At 40.8% G+C, this 15469-nt stretch overlaps 1 long non-coding RNA gene across 2 annotated transcripts in view; it reads right to left on the bottom strand.

The window, feature by feature from the left end:
* The window catches only part of LOC145515675 (uncharacterized), a 143143-nt gene that overhangs the window by 4905 nt on the left and 122769 nt on the right, over nucleotides 1-15469 (bottom strand). Inside the window, exons 5-6 of one of the 2 annotated variants that reach the window (XR_014060965.1) lie at nucleotides 9439-9519; nucleotides 6878-7054 (exon numbers count right to left, since the gene is read on the bottom strand). This is a non-coding gene — a long non-coding RNA (uncharacterized LOC145515675). Of the gene's footprint in view, nucleotides 1-6877; nucleotides 7432-9438; nucleotides 9520-15469 lie in introns of those variants that run through there. The other variant, XR_014060964.1, reaches the window with a different exon arrangement.

The following is a 15469-nucleotide window of genomic DNA, read 5'->3' as shown; positions in this document are numbered from 1 at the left end:
TATGTGATGCTATGAAGGTGTTAGCTACAGCTGTGGTGGTAATCATTTTATAATATGTAAGTATCAAGTCAATATGTTACATAGCTTAAACCTACCCAGTGTTATATTAATTATATCTCAATTAACCTGGGGGGGAATAAAGGAGTGGAGGGAGAGACATTGTTTTTTTGTGTGTCCTAATGGAAATGACAGGGCCTGGCAGAAATCATGGTGCTAGAAGGAGATGTGAAAACATCCGTGGAAAGGTTTGCAAGGCCTTGTAGACACGGGTATTACCACCTAGCAAAGATAAGAGTAAGAAATAAAAGAAAATGGTCAGATTATTCTGAGGACTATTCAGAAATATTTGAAAGGAAACTTGTCAAGGAACTGAGAGTGTTGAAACTGTAGAACCAGCTCCAGATAGACAATCTTTTTTTTTCAGCCTTATTGAGATATAATTGACATACAATTGTATATATAAGGTGTACAATGTGATGATATGATGTACATATTATTGTGAAATGATTCCCACAATGGGATTAGGTAGCAGCTCCATCACTTCATGTGATTAATATTTCTGTGTGTGTGGTAAAAGGATTGAAGATTTACTCTCAGCAATCTTCAAGTATATAATACAGTATTGTAGTCACTATACTGTATATTAGATCCCCTGAACTTATTTATCTTTTTTCTTTTTAGTTTTCTGGCCCTCAAGAATGCTCAAAATTCTCTGAAATATTTATTCATTTTAAAAAATGTTGGCCATATTGCATAGTATGCAGTAGGTGGGATCTTAGTTCCCTGACCAGAGATGGAACTTGTCCCATGCAGTGGAAGCATGGTGTCTTAACCACTGGACTACCTGGGATGTCCCAAAACTTACTCATCTTACAACTGGAAGTTTGAACCCTTTGACCAACATCTCCCCATTTCCCACATCCCCCAGCTCCTGGCAACAACCATTCTACTCTGTTTCTATGAGTTCTTTTCTTTAAGCTCCACTTGTGAGTGAGATCATATAGCGCTTGTCCTTCTCTGTCTGACATAGTTTACTTAGTATAATGCCCTCAAGGTCCATCCATGTAGCTAGAAATGGCAGGATTTCCTTCTTTCTCATGGTTGAGTAATATTCCATTGTCGATATATACCAGATTTTCTTTATCTGTTCATCTCTTAATGGAAACTTCGGTCATTTCCACACCTTGGCTATGGAGTATAATGCTGCAGTCAACACGGGGGCTCCTAGATCTCTTAGATACCCTGTTTTCATTTCCTTCAGATAAACACATGGGTGATATTCTTAACTGCTTTTATCTTCATTAGTTCAATAGGATTTAGACAATTATTTGCCATCTTCAACTAGTCCTTGGCCTCAGAATTCATGTTTTGGAATGTCAACTACTTTTATCCTCTTGAGAGAACCTACATTTAACACAGAGTTGTTATTGTCACAATAAAAGTAACCCAAGTTTTTAGGGATTGCTCATTTGGATGATAAGATTTTAAATTTAGATTTTTTTATTAGTAATTTCAATTAATTTTTTAAATATATATATTAAATCATTTGGCTGTGCCAGGTCTTAGTTGTGGTATGCGGGATCTTTCATCTTCATTGTGGCTTGCAGGATCTTTAGTTGTGGCATGCAAACTCTGAGTTGCAGCTTTGGGATCTAGTTCCCTGACCAGGGATCGAATCTGGGGCCCCTGAATTGGGAGTGCAGAGTCTTAGCCATTGAACCATCATGGAAGCCCCTAAGTTAAAGATATTTTGAAAGTTGTTCTTCAAACCAAGCAAATACTTGTTTGCAAAGCCCATGAATGATAGCTTAGCAACAAACCTTTAATGTTAACTTGTAGGCAACATAATGGATGCAGTCTTTCTTGTACAATCTTCCATCTCAAGGTATGGCTTCATCTCAGGATTGTTTTGCGTCATCTTTAGGCAATATTCCTGAACACACTTCTTTCACAATAACAAGCTTTCTCTAAGTAACTTGGAGCAATCACCTGGCCCAGCTGGCTCAGGGGTTCCTTTCTTACAGGGTTTCTTAGTCATGCTACTGTGGCATAATGTTCTTATTTAAACAAGCCCTTCCCTCCATAAAATGATGCCTCAGGGTTTGTTTCTCAAAACGACTCATAGAACATATGCAAAAAGTCTCTTAGGAGGAGAAATAATCTCACTGACGTTCTTTCTGGAGCAAATTCTATTTAGAAACCATCTGACTGTTAAAGTCTGTCCTTGTTAACTTTGGGCTCGGCTCACACTTCAAGTGCCAAGAGAGAGTCTGGCCCTGGGAATTGTGTTTTGGTTTCTCCTGTAATTTGCCAAAAAGGCCTTGCTTGACTTTAGTCTTCTTATTTTTTAAGATTTATTTTACTTATTTGGCTGCATAAGATCTTAGCTGCGGTACTTAGGATCTTCAGTCTTGGTTGCAGCATGATCTTTTTGTTGGTGTTGCAGCATGTGAAGACTTTAGTTGAGTCATATGGAAACTACTCCCCTGAACAGAGATCAAATCTGAGCCTCCCGCATTGGGAGCACAGAGTCTTAGCCACTGCGTCACCAGGGAGGTCAGAGTCTTCCTCTTTTTAAAACTGTTTTTGTAACTCATGGTCTGGGTAGGTATGTTAGAATTCTTCTCAATGGTGTATTATTAGAAGATAGGAAACTCTTGTTTACTTAGAATGTGAACAACAGGAAAATTCCACTGGCCATATATTTTAATTGATGTTCTGTAAGCTGTTTTAAGTAGAAACATTCTGATTAAATGAATAGACCTGGAGTGATCTAGTCAAGAGAAAAGAAAACTATAGACACTGTACACAAAGGAATACGAGTGTTCTCATCAACTGAATAGACCTGGAGTGAATCTAGTCAAGAGAAAACTATAGATACTGTACACAAAGGAAGACAAAAGGATATAAGACCATAGGTGTAGAGAATCAAATTTACAAAAGACTATGCTGCATAGTTCTTAATTAATAAATTGTAAAAACCACAAGGAAAGACAGAATTCTCTAGGAAAGTGTAGATGGATAAAACTGAGCCAAGAAATAGAAAATTTGAGCTGACCAAACAGCATAGTGAAAGCCACTCAATTGTGTCCAACTCTTTGCAACCCCATGGACTACACAGTCCATGGAATTCTCCAGGCCAGAATACTGAAGTGGGTAGCCTTTCCTTTCTCCAGGGGATCTTCCCAACCCAGGGATCGAACCCAGGTCTCCGGCATTGCAGGCGGATTCTTTACCAGCTGAGCCACTTTGACCGTGTCTAAACAGCAGAGAAGGCATGGAAAATATGGCCCAGATATTACATCTAAAAGAAAAATGCCAGCTCTAAATATAAAGGCATTTACTTCTGTATATTCAAAGGATAGATCAGTTGAATGTAGTATTAACTATTCCATAGAAAAAGGTGGAATGCTTCCTAAGTTATTTTATGAAACAACATCACCCTGGCAGAAGAACTCATTACAGTATAGAAGAAAAATATAAATGCAAATTTATATTTGTACAAATATAGCTACAGAGATGATAAAATATTAGTGAATCTCATCTCTATGAAAAGAACAATGCAGAGTGGACTTAAGTGTTATTCTAAAAGTAGAAGGGTGATGCAGTTGTAGGAAATTTATCAACAGAATTTATCTCATCAAAAGGTCTCAGAAAAAACAAATGATCATCTGGGTAGATATGCAAAGATGTTTGACAAAACTAACATTCACTCTTGATCCAAACTCTTAATCAACTAAGAATTGGATATACTGTGTCCTATCGCCCACCAGGCTCCTCTGTCCATGGGATTCTCCAGGCAAGAACACTGGAGTGGGTTGCAATGCCCTCCTCCAAGGGATCTTCCCAACCCAGGGATCAAACCTTCATCTTCTATGTCTCTTGTATTAGCAGGCAGGTTATTCACCACTAGCACCACCTGGTAAGCCCCAAGAACAGGATATACATCCTTAATTTGATGAAAAGTCTATGTTAGAAACAAGCAGCTTGCATCACACTGAAGTGCAAATTGTCCCATTCACTGGAAATAAGAAATTAAGTCCTCTAATACAGCAGTCCCCAACCTTTTTGGCACCTGGGACTGGTTTTATGGAAGACAGTTTTTCCATGGACCCGGGAGACGGGGATGGTTTTGGAATGATTTAAGAGCATTACATTTATATGCACTTTATTTCTATTATTATTACATCAGCTCCACCTCAGGTCATCAGGCATTAGATCCCAGAGGCTGGGGACCCCTGCTCTAATACCATCTTTAGACCAATATTCAGGACTGCTTTATCCAATACAAGGAAATGCAAGACAGAAATTACAGGAGATCTGGTTGTCATTGTGTGTGTGCTCAGTTGCTTCAGTTGCGTCCAACTCTTTTTGACCCTATGGACTATAGCCTGCCAGGCTCCTCTGTCTATGGGATTCTCCAGGCAAGAATACTGGAGTGGGTTGCCATTTCCTCCTCCAGAGAATCTTCCAACCCAGGGATTGAACTTGCATCTTTTACATCTCCTACATTGGCAAGCAGATTCTTTACTACTAGCACCACCTGGGAAGCCCCAGTTGTAATTATTTGCTAGTAAAATTACTGGCTAACAGAATCAACAATGAATATTTTCCACTACATCAGAATTTTATCATCACTCTTATCTCTTCTTTTGATGTCCATGTGAGGGGACCTCATTGGCCAAAAATAAAAATATGGCTATTTCATGAAATTTACTAGTCGATTGTACACATGTGATATTTCAGTTTCTGCAAAGTTTTCTCCTGCCCCCCCCCACTGAAAACTTATCCATCCTTAAACATGGAAGAGAATTTAGGTTCAAAATGATACTACTTGTTACAGAGAAGTCTAAATAGGTCAACCTGATTGCTGTAATTTTGTCACTAGCTTGTGCTTTTGGAGGGAATGGACGTTTCAGTGGGTTGCAGGATGTCGCTGTAAATTCCTCCCCCTAACCTGGTGCCACTACCCCCTAAAAGGCATTACAAGATCCTCAGGGTTCACCTCTTGTCCCTGTGTGAACTGACAGCCCTGCCCTTGTGGTCAATCTTTCTTAACACCACTGTGCGTGTGCTCTGACCACAGAATTAGGTTGCAACTGAGACTCTGGGATGTGGTTGCACAAATACACTTTGCAAAAGCCTGTGTTTTTGCCTTCAGCTGGCTCTGAGTGAGCATCTTACTGTGAGGAACTGGGTTAACTCTTAGAAGATCTCTAAACTCGGTGACAAAAGGGAACCCGGGCCCGTGTCACAGTTCAAGCTTGATGCAACCACATAAAGTCAAACCTGTGCCTTCCAGGCTGGGTTAGAGAATGACTTGCCATTAGTTGCAACGGCAGCAGCAAAGGTTATTACATACACTGATACATTGTGAGAGCAATGCAAACTGAATTGGAAAAATGTTATGATCATCGCTGCTGAATTAACCATGAGCAGATCCATCATGAAATTTAAAAATGATTTCAGAAGCATTGATAGTTTTCCTTTTGCCAAGCTCAAAGTGTTTTCTTCAAACATTCCTTCTAATAAATGTATTTGTTGTTATCTTGTGGTATTATGGAAAAGGGGGCTTGAACTTTTCTTAGGATCAAAGGAGAACACAGATGTAAAATACTCTTGTTTCAATGCCCACAGGGAAACGATATGGTCAAATTTAGAGAATGAATTAGAAAGAGGGAAAAACTTCAAAATAAATATTAAAAATTTCATGTAATCAGCCCATGGAAATTTGTGTCTGCATTAAAAATATTAAAAATAGAAACAATTTACTAGGCTATGCTACTGAAAATAGTTTACTAAACCATAGAAGGATAACAAAAATTGAAAAGATCAAGGAGGAGATGCTGTTTCTGGAAAAGAAAGCCAAAAGGGAATGCTTCAAAAAAAAGAAAAAAGAAAAAATTCAGGGGGCCATGTAGTATCAGATAAATATGGTATTAGTGCCACCTGCTGTTGTAAATATGAATTACAGCTACCTAATAGCTGAAGAGTTCTGAGTATTTAGCTCAGTTGGTAAAGAATCTGCCTGGAATGCAGGAGACCCTAATTCGATTCCTGGCTTGGGAAGATCCGCCGGAGAAGGGAAAGGTACCCACTCCAGTATTCTTGGGCTTCCCTGTGGTTCAGCTGGTAAAGAACTTGCCTGCAATGAGGGAGTCCTGGGTTCGATCCCTGCGTTGGGAAGATCCCCTGGAGAAGGGAAAGGCTACCCACTCCAGTATTCTAGCCTGGAGAATTCCATGGACTGTATAGTTCATGGAGTCACAAAGAGTCGGACACGACTGAGTGACTTTCACTTTCACTTTTTCTGAGTGTTCAGAATTCTTTTAATACCTGCTCTCTCACTCACAGACTTAGAAAACTAACTTATGGTTGCCAGTGGGGCAGGGATAGTTAGGGACTTTGGGAAGGTCATGTACACACTGCTATATTTAAAATGGGTAACCAACAGGATCTATTGTATAGCCCATGGAACTGTGCTCAATGTTATGTGCCAGCCTCAATGGGAGGGAAGTTTGGGAGAGAATGGATACATGTATAGTATATGTATGGCTGAGTCCCTTCGCTGTTCACCTGAAACTACCACAACATTGTTAATTGGTTATACCGCAGTACAAAATAAAACATTTAAAGCTTGGGAAAAAAAAATAGTCAATTTGAGACTATGAATAAAGAACCCAAAACCTACTCTCTTATGTCAGGAACAGGGGTTTTATGTTGCTTTCAGTATTACCAGTTACCCAAATCTTACTGTGCCCTGAGAATAACTGTGATAAGACAGTCATTTCCTTATTAACTCTACCAGGTGAGTTGTATCTTTATCCCAATCAAATAGGTGAACAGAGTAGAGCTTGAGAGTCACTAAGTAACTTACCCGAGGTCAGGTCAACAGTGAGAGGCAGAGTCAGAGTTAGAGCTTGGACTCTCTGGTCAGAATCAACCTTAGGGTCATTATTCTGCCTTTTCATCCTATGTTGCTTCACATTGGGAACTCCCTTTTGGGAGATCTTCCAGAATATATCTTTCCATCACTTCGGCCTTGGTTTACCATCTTCAAAAGGGTTCATACAAAGAAATGAATTACTATAAAACATGATTAGAGCAAAGAAGAAGGTCTTTTCCAGTTTAATAAAAAATGTTTATCAAGTTTCAGACCTTTATATGCCTTTGTGCAAATCTGCATGTCTGACACTAATAACTTGTACGTGAATATTTTCAGAGTACCACAGGTTAGCTATAGGAAGATGAGTCAGATTTTTCCTGAAAGAAGCCCTTTGACTGAGAATTCCACAACCACTGTATTTCTATCAGGAGGATAAGAATGGCTTATTGGTCCTTATTTTATATCTAAGGCTATTGTTATCAAACCTTCTTTGGTTATTGCATGCAGGTGCTAAGAAAACTTAGCTCTCTATTCTAACGAATCCCAGTGCTTGGAAGCTCAATCAGTCCAACTCTTTGTGACCCCATGGACTGGGGCCCACCAGGCTTCTCTGTCCATGGGATGTTCTAGGCAAGAATACTGGAGTAGGTTGCCATTTCCTCCTCCCTGGAATCTTCTTGACCCAGGGATTGAACCTGCTCTCCTGCATTATAGGCTGATTCTTTACCACTGAATCACTGGGGAAATCCAGTGAATCCCAGAGTTTGTGGCTAAATATAATGTATTTTGTGTTCAATGTTAAAAAACATAAAATAGAGAAGGGATGAAGCAAATGGAAAAATATAGTAATAGATGGAGTCTAGTAGGGCAGAAGGGAAAACTGGAGGGAGATACAGGTAGGGTAACAAATCCAGTAAGAGGAAAAAAGGAAAATAAGAAGAATGTACACAGGAGCAAGTTCCTGGAAAAATGGAAGTTGGAGATCCAGTCCCAGCACATACCCACAAGTAGCACCAACAGCTGGAGTGATGCAATTGTTGCTGTTGTTCAGTCACTCTGTTGTGTCCGACTTTTTGTGACCCCATGGACTGTAGCCTGCCAGGCTCCTCTGTCCATGGAATTTCCCAGGCGAGAATACAGGAGTGGGTGGTTTGCCATTTCCTCCTCCAGGGGATCTTTCTGACCTAGGGATTGAACCTGCATCTCCTGCATTGGCAGGCGGGTTCTTTACCACGGAACCACTGGGAAGCCCAAAGTGATGCAGAGACCAGGCTGATTAGAGGCACATGGCTGGGGTTTCCATGACAGTATGTATTGTTTCTTAGGAGAACATCCCCGAAATCAGGAGAGTCAACACCAGATACTATTAGGGTTCAATCAATTCCAATAATAAAGATTTATCCACTGTCTTTGGTGTGAGAAGGACCGAACTAGCTGTGCGCTAACACAGTACCCAACAATCTGCCTCAATTCATCTCCTCTCCTCAGTAGATTTGGCATTGGCAGCACTTAATTCAACCCAACCTGTAAAGAGTTGAAAAACCTCAGTAGCTCAGTTCCAATCTGATCACACATGGTGTACTCAAAAGCTATGGCTTAGCTGTGTGTGTGTGTGCTAAGTCACTTCAGTCGTGTCCGACTCTTTGTGACCCTATGGACAATAGCCCGCCAGGCTCCTCTGTCCATGGCTTAGCTACCTAGTGACAATTTAGATTGGCATCTCAAAGCTGTATAACTAATTCCTGGGCCAGCATCCTACTTTTCACCTGTGGAATTCTGCTCCTTACCTAAGTGTGTGTGTGTCTGTGTGTAGCGGTTACCAAGGGGGAGAGAAAAGCAGGGAAAGGACAAGATAGGGGTAGTGGAGTAAGAGTTACAAACTAGTCTGTATAAAATAAATAAGCTACAAGGATGTATTTTTCAGCACAGATAATATAGCCAATATTTTATAACAACTTTAAATGGAGTATAACCTATAAAAATTTTGAATCACTATGTTGTACACCTGAATCTAATACAATATTGTATATCAAGTGTATCTCAATTAAAAAACACATAAAATTTACCATCTTAATAATTTAAAAATGTCCAGTCCAGGAGCATCAAGTCTATTTATGTTGTATAACAGATCTTTTGAACTTTCTCATCTTGAAAAACTGAAACTCTGTACTCATTCAGATGAATTCCTCCTTCCTCTGACCCCCAGCCCTTGGTAATCACATTTCTACTTTCTGTTTCTATGACTTTGACTGCTTCAGATATGTCCTAAGAATGGAATCACACAGTGTTTCTGCATCCTAGCAGTATAGGAATGCTGATGAAAACTGAGGCAGAAAAAGGGTCAGAAACTCAATGTCTCAGGAAACAGTGCACATGGGAGAATTCTAGGCTTTCATGCCAGTACACCTCACTTAGAAATAAAAAATGTAGCTTTCAGCAAGTCCTCTGATTTATAGAAAGACAATCTTATAACAAAGGACTGGGTCTTTTCTTCAATGATCCGACTATGTCTTGTAGCTCAGATCTCAGGTCACCTTGTATTGATACATTACCCAGAGATTTTGGGAGTCATCACCATCTACTTCCAACATGGAGACAAATGTGCTTCATCAAATTCCATAGAAGGAGGTATACTGGAAGGGAAGAAAGAACACAGGTTCTGAAGTCTAGACCTTAAGAACACTAATTTTAGTCCATTGCTTTAAAACTTGGGTAAATCATTCATGTTCTTTAAATTTCAGCTTTCTCTTTTGTTAAATGAGGATGATCATACAAACTACAATTTTGGGTTTTTTGGGTGAGGATTTAATGAGAGTAACTGTAACAATTTTTAAAAGTGTTATAGAAACATTGACTGCGTGGTTCAGTCTCTCAGTCATGCCTGATTCTTTGTGATTCCGTGGACTATAGCCTGCCAGCCTCCTCTGTCCATGGGATTTCCCAGGCAAGAATACTGGAGTGGGTTGCCATTTCCTTCTTCAAGGGAGCTTCCCAACCCAGGGATAGAATTTCCTGCATATCCTGCATTGGCAGGCAGATTCTTTACCACTGAGCCACCTGAGAAGCCCAGAAACATTGAGTACATTCGTTTTAGTATCAGTATAATAGCATTTCTAGCACATTTCTGAACTTGTCTTTTAGCTGCTTCTTTCCTCATTATAACTCTAATGGGAGCAAGTTTCTTTATCAGATCCCCTTCAAGGTTCTGAAAAGTAAATTCTCTCCTTTCCATAAAGAAAAAAACTGCCTCCAGCCTTCATGGGGTTTATAGTTACTTTGAATACAGATTAGTTATTTGAGATTTATCAACTAGGGGGAATATATGTGGCTGGTCAGAGGTTGCTACTTTTCCCTGGATATGCATTCTTCACACTCCTTCTTTGCATTGATATAAACCTGTTAGGTTCAGCAAACAAATAGAATTGATTGTTGTAGACTGTTTTATTTTTTCTGTTGTTGCTGCTTTGTGAGCATGCTTTAAGATGAAAAAAGCATGAATGATAACTTCCTTAAAAGGGTGTGACATCCAATTCAGATATTTTGTCCTAATTTTAAAGCTGGTTGGTGTAGTGCTACTAAAATTTTGTTCAATTCGTTTTCTTTTCTTGTCTTTTTAATTTATTTTTCGTCAGTGCTAGGTCTTCATTGCGTCTCATAGGCTTTCTCAAGTTGCGGAGCACAGGCTCTAGGGTACACAGGCATCCGTAGTTGTGGTGTTCCTCTTTTTGCCTGGTGGCATGTGGGATCATAGTTCCCCAACCAGGGATCCAACCCGAGTCCCCTGAGTTGGAAGATAGATTCTTAACCACTGGACCACCATGAAAGCCCACATTTTCTTTTTGAAAACTTGTTTGCATGTTGTTTCAAGTGCCTTTACTTTAGCAAAAGAGAAGGAGTAGGAGAGCCTTAGAATATTTGAGAAAAAGAAAACCTGTAACGTACAACGTGCTGTATCAAACTATTTTATATAAACGACACAAGTACTATGAATTTTTAAAAAATGAACATTTTTAAAAACAAGGCGTGGACTTCCCTGGGGGCACAGTAGATAAGAATTTGCCTGCCAGTGCAGGGGACACAGGTTTGATCCCTGGTCCAGGAAGATCCCACATGCCTCAGAGCAGCTAAGCCCATGCATCACAACTACTGAAGCCCGCTTGCCTAGAGCCTGTGCTCAGCAACAAGAGAAGCCACCACAATGAGAGGCCTGAGCACCACAACGAAGAGTAGCCCCCACTCACTGCAACTAGAGAAAGCCCATGCAAAGCAACAGAGACCCAGCACAGCCGAAGATAAATACATGAAAGTTTTAAAAAGGTATTACGTAATAAATTTATCTTCCATGTCAAAAAAAAAAAAAACCACACAGAACTTCCAATTTTCAGGTGGAAACATAGCTGCCTAAGAGTATTGTGTCTGGCTGTGGTAAGGAGCTGAGTTATAGTCAATTGACATTATATCAATCTACATTTTTTTGCAAGCAAAAAAAGTTAATACAGGCAGTTCACCTTTTTCAAACTAATTGGAGAAGGGGATTGCAGGAGGCTGCCATTTGAACTACTGAGTTTCAAAACACTTGATCATCGCTTCAATCCATCTTGTAGCATGAAGGAGAAGTCAAGTGATGATTATGGGCACCTGATGATTATGGAGTTGTCAAATCGGACCCTTGGGTTGCTCCCCTCTTTTTTTATTTAACTTTTTGGTGGCATCAGGAAGCATTCGAGATATTAGTTCCCCCACTAAGGGTGGAACCTGTGCCCCCTGCAGTAGAAGCTCGGAGTCATAACCACTGCTCTGCCAGGGAAGTCCGGGTTGCTTTTTTGAGGCATGGTTATGGACAAAGGAAATAAAGTTCTTTCTTGTTTATGTCACTATTGCTTTGGGTTTTCTGTCACTCAGGTGGAACCAACGCCCATCTGATTCAGGCTGATTTGTGATCAGAAGTATTATCAGCATTTTTACTCCTCAGTTCAGTTCAGTCGCTCAGTCGTGTCAGACTCTTTGCGACCCCATGAACTGCAGCACGCCAGGCCTCCCTGTCCATCACCAACTCCCGAAATTTACCCAAATTCATGTCCATTGAGTCGGTGATGCCATCTAACCATCTCATCCTCTGTTGTCCCCTTCTCCTCTTGCCCTCAACCCTTCCCAACATCAGGGTCTTTTCAAACGAGTCAGCTCTTCGCATCAGGTGGCCAAAGTTTTGGAGTTTCAGCTTCAACATCAGTCCTTCCAATGAACACCCAGGATTGATCTCCTTTAGGATGGATTGATTGGATCTCCTTGCAGTCCAAGGGACTCTCAAGAGTCTTCTCCAACACCACAGTTCCAAAGAATCAGTTCTTCAGTGCTCAGCTTTCTTTATAGTCCAACTCTCACATCCATACATGACCACTGGAAAAACCATAGCCTTGCCCAGACAGACCTTTGTTGACAAAGTAATGTCTCCGCTTTTTAATATGCTCTCTAGGTTGGTCCTAACTTTCCTTCCAAGGAGTAAGCGTCTTTTAATTTCATGGCTGCAATCACCATCTGTAGTGATTTTGGAGCCCAGAAAAATAAAGTCTGACACTGTTTCCCCATCTATTTCCCATGAAGTGATGGGACCAGATGCCATGATCTTAGTTTTCTGAATGTTGAGCTTTAAGCCAACTTTTCCACTCTCCTCTTTCACTTTCATCAAGAGGTTCTTTAGTTCTTCTTCACTTTCTGCCATAAGGGTGGTGTCATCTGCATATCTGAGGTTATCGATATTTCTCCCAGCAATCTTAATTCCAGCTTGTGCTTCTTCCAGTTGAGCTAATTTATATCCTAAAAGATGATGCTGTGAAAGTGCTACACTCAATATGCCAGCAAATTTGGAAAACTCAGCAGTGGCCACAGGACTGGAAAAGGTCAGTTTTCATTCCAATCCCAAAGAAAGGAAATGCCAAAGAATGCTCAAACTACCGCACAATTGCACTCATCTCACACGCTAGTAAAGTAATGCTCAAAATTCTCCAAGCCAGGCTTCAGCAATATGTGAACCGTGAACTTCCAGATGTTCAAGCTGGTTTTAGAAAAGGCAGAGGAACCAGAGATCAAATTGCCAACATCTGCTGGATCATCGAAAAAGCAAGAGAGTTCCAGCAAAACATCTATTTCTGCTTTATTGACTATGCCAAAGCCTTTGACTGTGTGGATCACAATAAACTGTGGAAAATTCTTCAAGAGATGGGAATACCAGACCACCTGACCTGCCTCTTGAGAAACCTGTATGCAGGTCAGGAAGCAACAGTTAGAACTGGACATGGAACAACAGACTGATTCCAAATAGGAAAAGGAGTACGTCAAGGCTGTATATTGTTATATTTTTACTCATAGTGTTACTTTAAAAAAATCCATACCACACATGGTGATCTGTGCCTAGCACATCCTAAAACACAGAAGGTGTTTGTATGTTGATGCAGTAAACACTGCTGGCCTCACTAAGAAGCAGAATTTGCTTGAACATTTAAAACAGAAATAGATGCCACTTGGGGGGTACTGGCTCCTTAGTGAATAGAAGAGTCAAACAGAAGGCAATGAGCTAACCTAGAGACTATCGACAGCTGCTACCACTGCTGGGCTGAAAGGACAGAAGGAGGTGGTGGTACAGAGTATGTTATTGTTTCCATTTTTATTCACTGTTCTCCCCAGAAGAGGATCATACATCCATCCCGCCTCGTTGACACATGGCTTGCTTTGGCCGATAAACGTGAGCAGAAGTGACACATACTACTTCTAAGGTGAGTCATCTGATACACAAGAAAGACAACATGTGTGCACAAAGCCTTTCTTTTTTTGTGTGTGTATAAATTTATTTTTGGCTGTGCTGGGTCTTTGTTGCTGCGTGTGGGCCTTTTCTAGTTGTGGTGAGCAGGGGCTACTCTCTAGTTGTGGTGCACAGGCTTCTCCTTGCCATGGCTTCTCTTATTGTGGAGATCAGGCTCTAGAGTACAGGCTCAGTAGTTGTGTTGCACAGGCTTAACTACTCTGGGGCATGTGGGATCTTCCTTGACCAGGGATAGAACCCATGTCTCTTGCACTGGCAGGCAGATTCTTGACCACTGGACCACCAGACAAGTCCCTCAAGGGCTTTCTAACAAGTAGGCCGCTTGGTAAAAGAGGAAGCACTGGACTTGGAATCAGGACATCTGCTTTCAGTTCTAGGCCTCAGGCCAGTCACTGGGCTTTGTGTGTGCTCAGCTGCTCAGTCATGTCCAACTCTTTTGCAACCCTATGGACTATAGCCCATCAGGCTCCTCTGTCCATGGGATTTTCTAAGTAAGAATACTGGAGTGGATTGCCATTTCCTTCTCCAGAGGATCTTCCCCACCCAGGGATCGAACCCATGTCTCTTGCACCTCCTGTGTTGGCAGGCAGATTCTTTACCCCTTAGCCACCTAAATGACCACTGGGCTTTACTTGAAGTCAATTTATTCACTGGATGAATGGTCTCAATCATGGGTTTATAATGATCTCTCAGCATCTTTTCATCCTGCCTTAATATACCCTGGATCAACCGTCATTAATAATTCCTCAGTTAAAAATCTTCCAGGTTATAAGTTCATTAAATATGTATCCTATTCATTTGTTGGGCTTTCCTGATGGCTCAGTGGGTAAAGAATCCGCCTGCAATGCAAGAGACATAGGGGATGCAGATTGGATCCCTAGATGGGGACGATCCCCTGGAGGAGGAAGATGGCAACCCACTCCAGTATTCATACCTGAAAAATTCCATGGACAGAAGAGCCTGTAGGCTATAGGTCAAAAGGTTGCAAAGAGTCGGACATGACTGAGTGACTAAGCACACACATTTTCTAGCAGTGGAATAACATAGGCCAAGTTTATGCATTGCAGCATTGTTTTTAATCTCAAAAGATTACTGAATATGAGTGTTCATTCCAATGTGGGTTGATCCCTTGTATTATAGTACATCATCCATCCTCTATGTCCTGATAAAGGGTAATTTCCAAGATATTGTCAGATGAATAAAAGCGATCTTTAACAACAACAACAAAAACCCAGTTCCTTAAAGGAAGACTTCTTGTCCCTAGATCGAGTACTTTTCTTTCCTGTATGTGTCCCTTTGACTAATCATTATTTTTGTCCTGGTACTTATCTACCAGCTGGGGTTTTTTTTTCCTTCCTAAGAATGAATATTTCCTCCATGAACCAAAGCTGTGCAAAATCTACTCATTCCAGTTTTTACTAAAACAATTACACTAGCTGGAAAGAAGAGTGTTGGTTTCAGGAGTGACTTAGCATGTGCAGAAAAACCATCATCACTTAAGGACTTCAGAGGAACGCAGATCCTTTCAAGTGGTATTAACTGTTTTGATGGAGAAATTTTCAAAATGCAGCTGTAATGCACTTTTTAAGTCCCCACCCCCCACTGCAGCTCCATTTCAAAGTCGCCAGTTGAGCTTGTCACCTGCCCTGTCACCACCTTCTTTTCCTGTTCTTCAGTGGGAAGAAGATCGTATTTCACTTGAGTTATGCCAACCGGATTTTCTGAACTAGGACAACCAAGGCCATCTCTGGTGGTTTTAAATCTTA

This window comes from Giraffa tippelskirchi, chromosome 1 (assembly GCF_054371585.1).
Source record: "Giraffa tippelskirchi isolate mGirTip1 chromosome 1, T2T-mGirTip1v1.2.pri, whole genome shotgun sequence".
In the NCBI taxonomy this organism is placed as follows: Eukaryota; Metazoa; Chordata; class Mammalia; order Artiodactyla; family Giraffidae; genus Giraffa; species Giraffa tippelskirchi.
The sequence above is the reverse complement of the archived record's forward strand: the minus strand, read 5'-3'. Positions and strand labels throughout refer to the sequence as shown.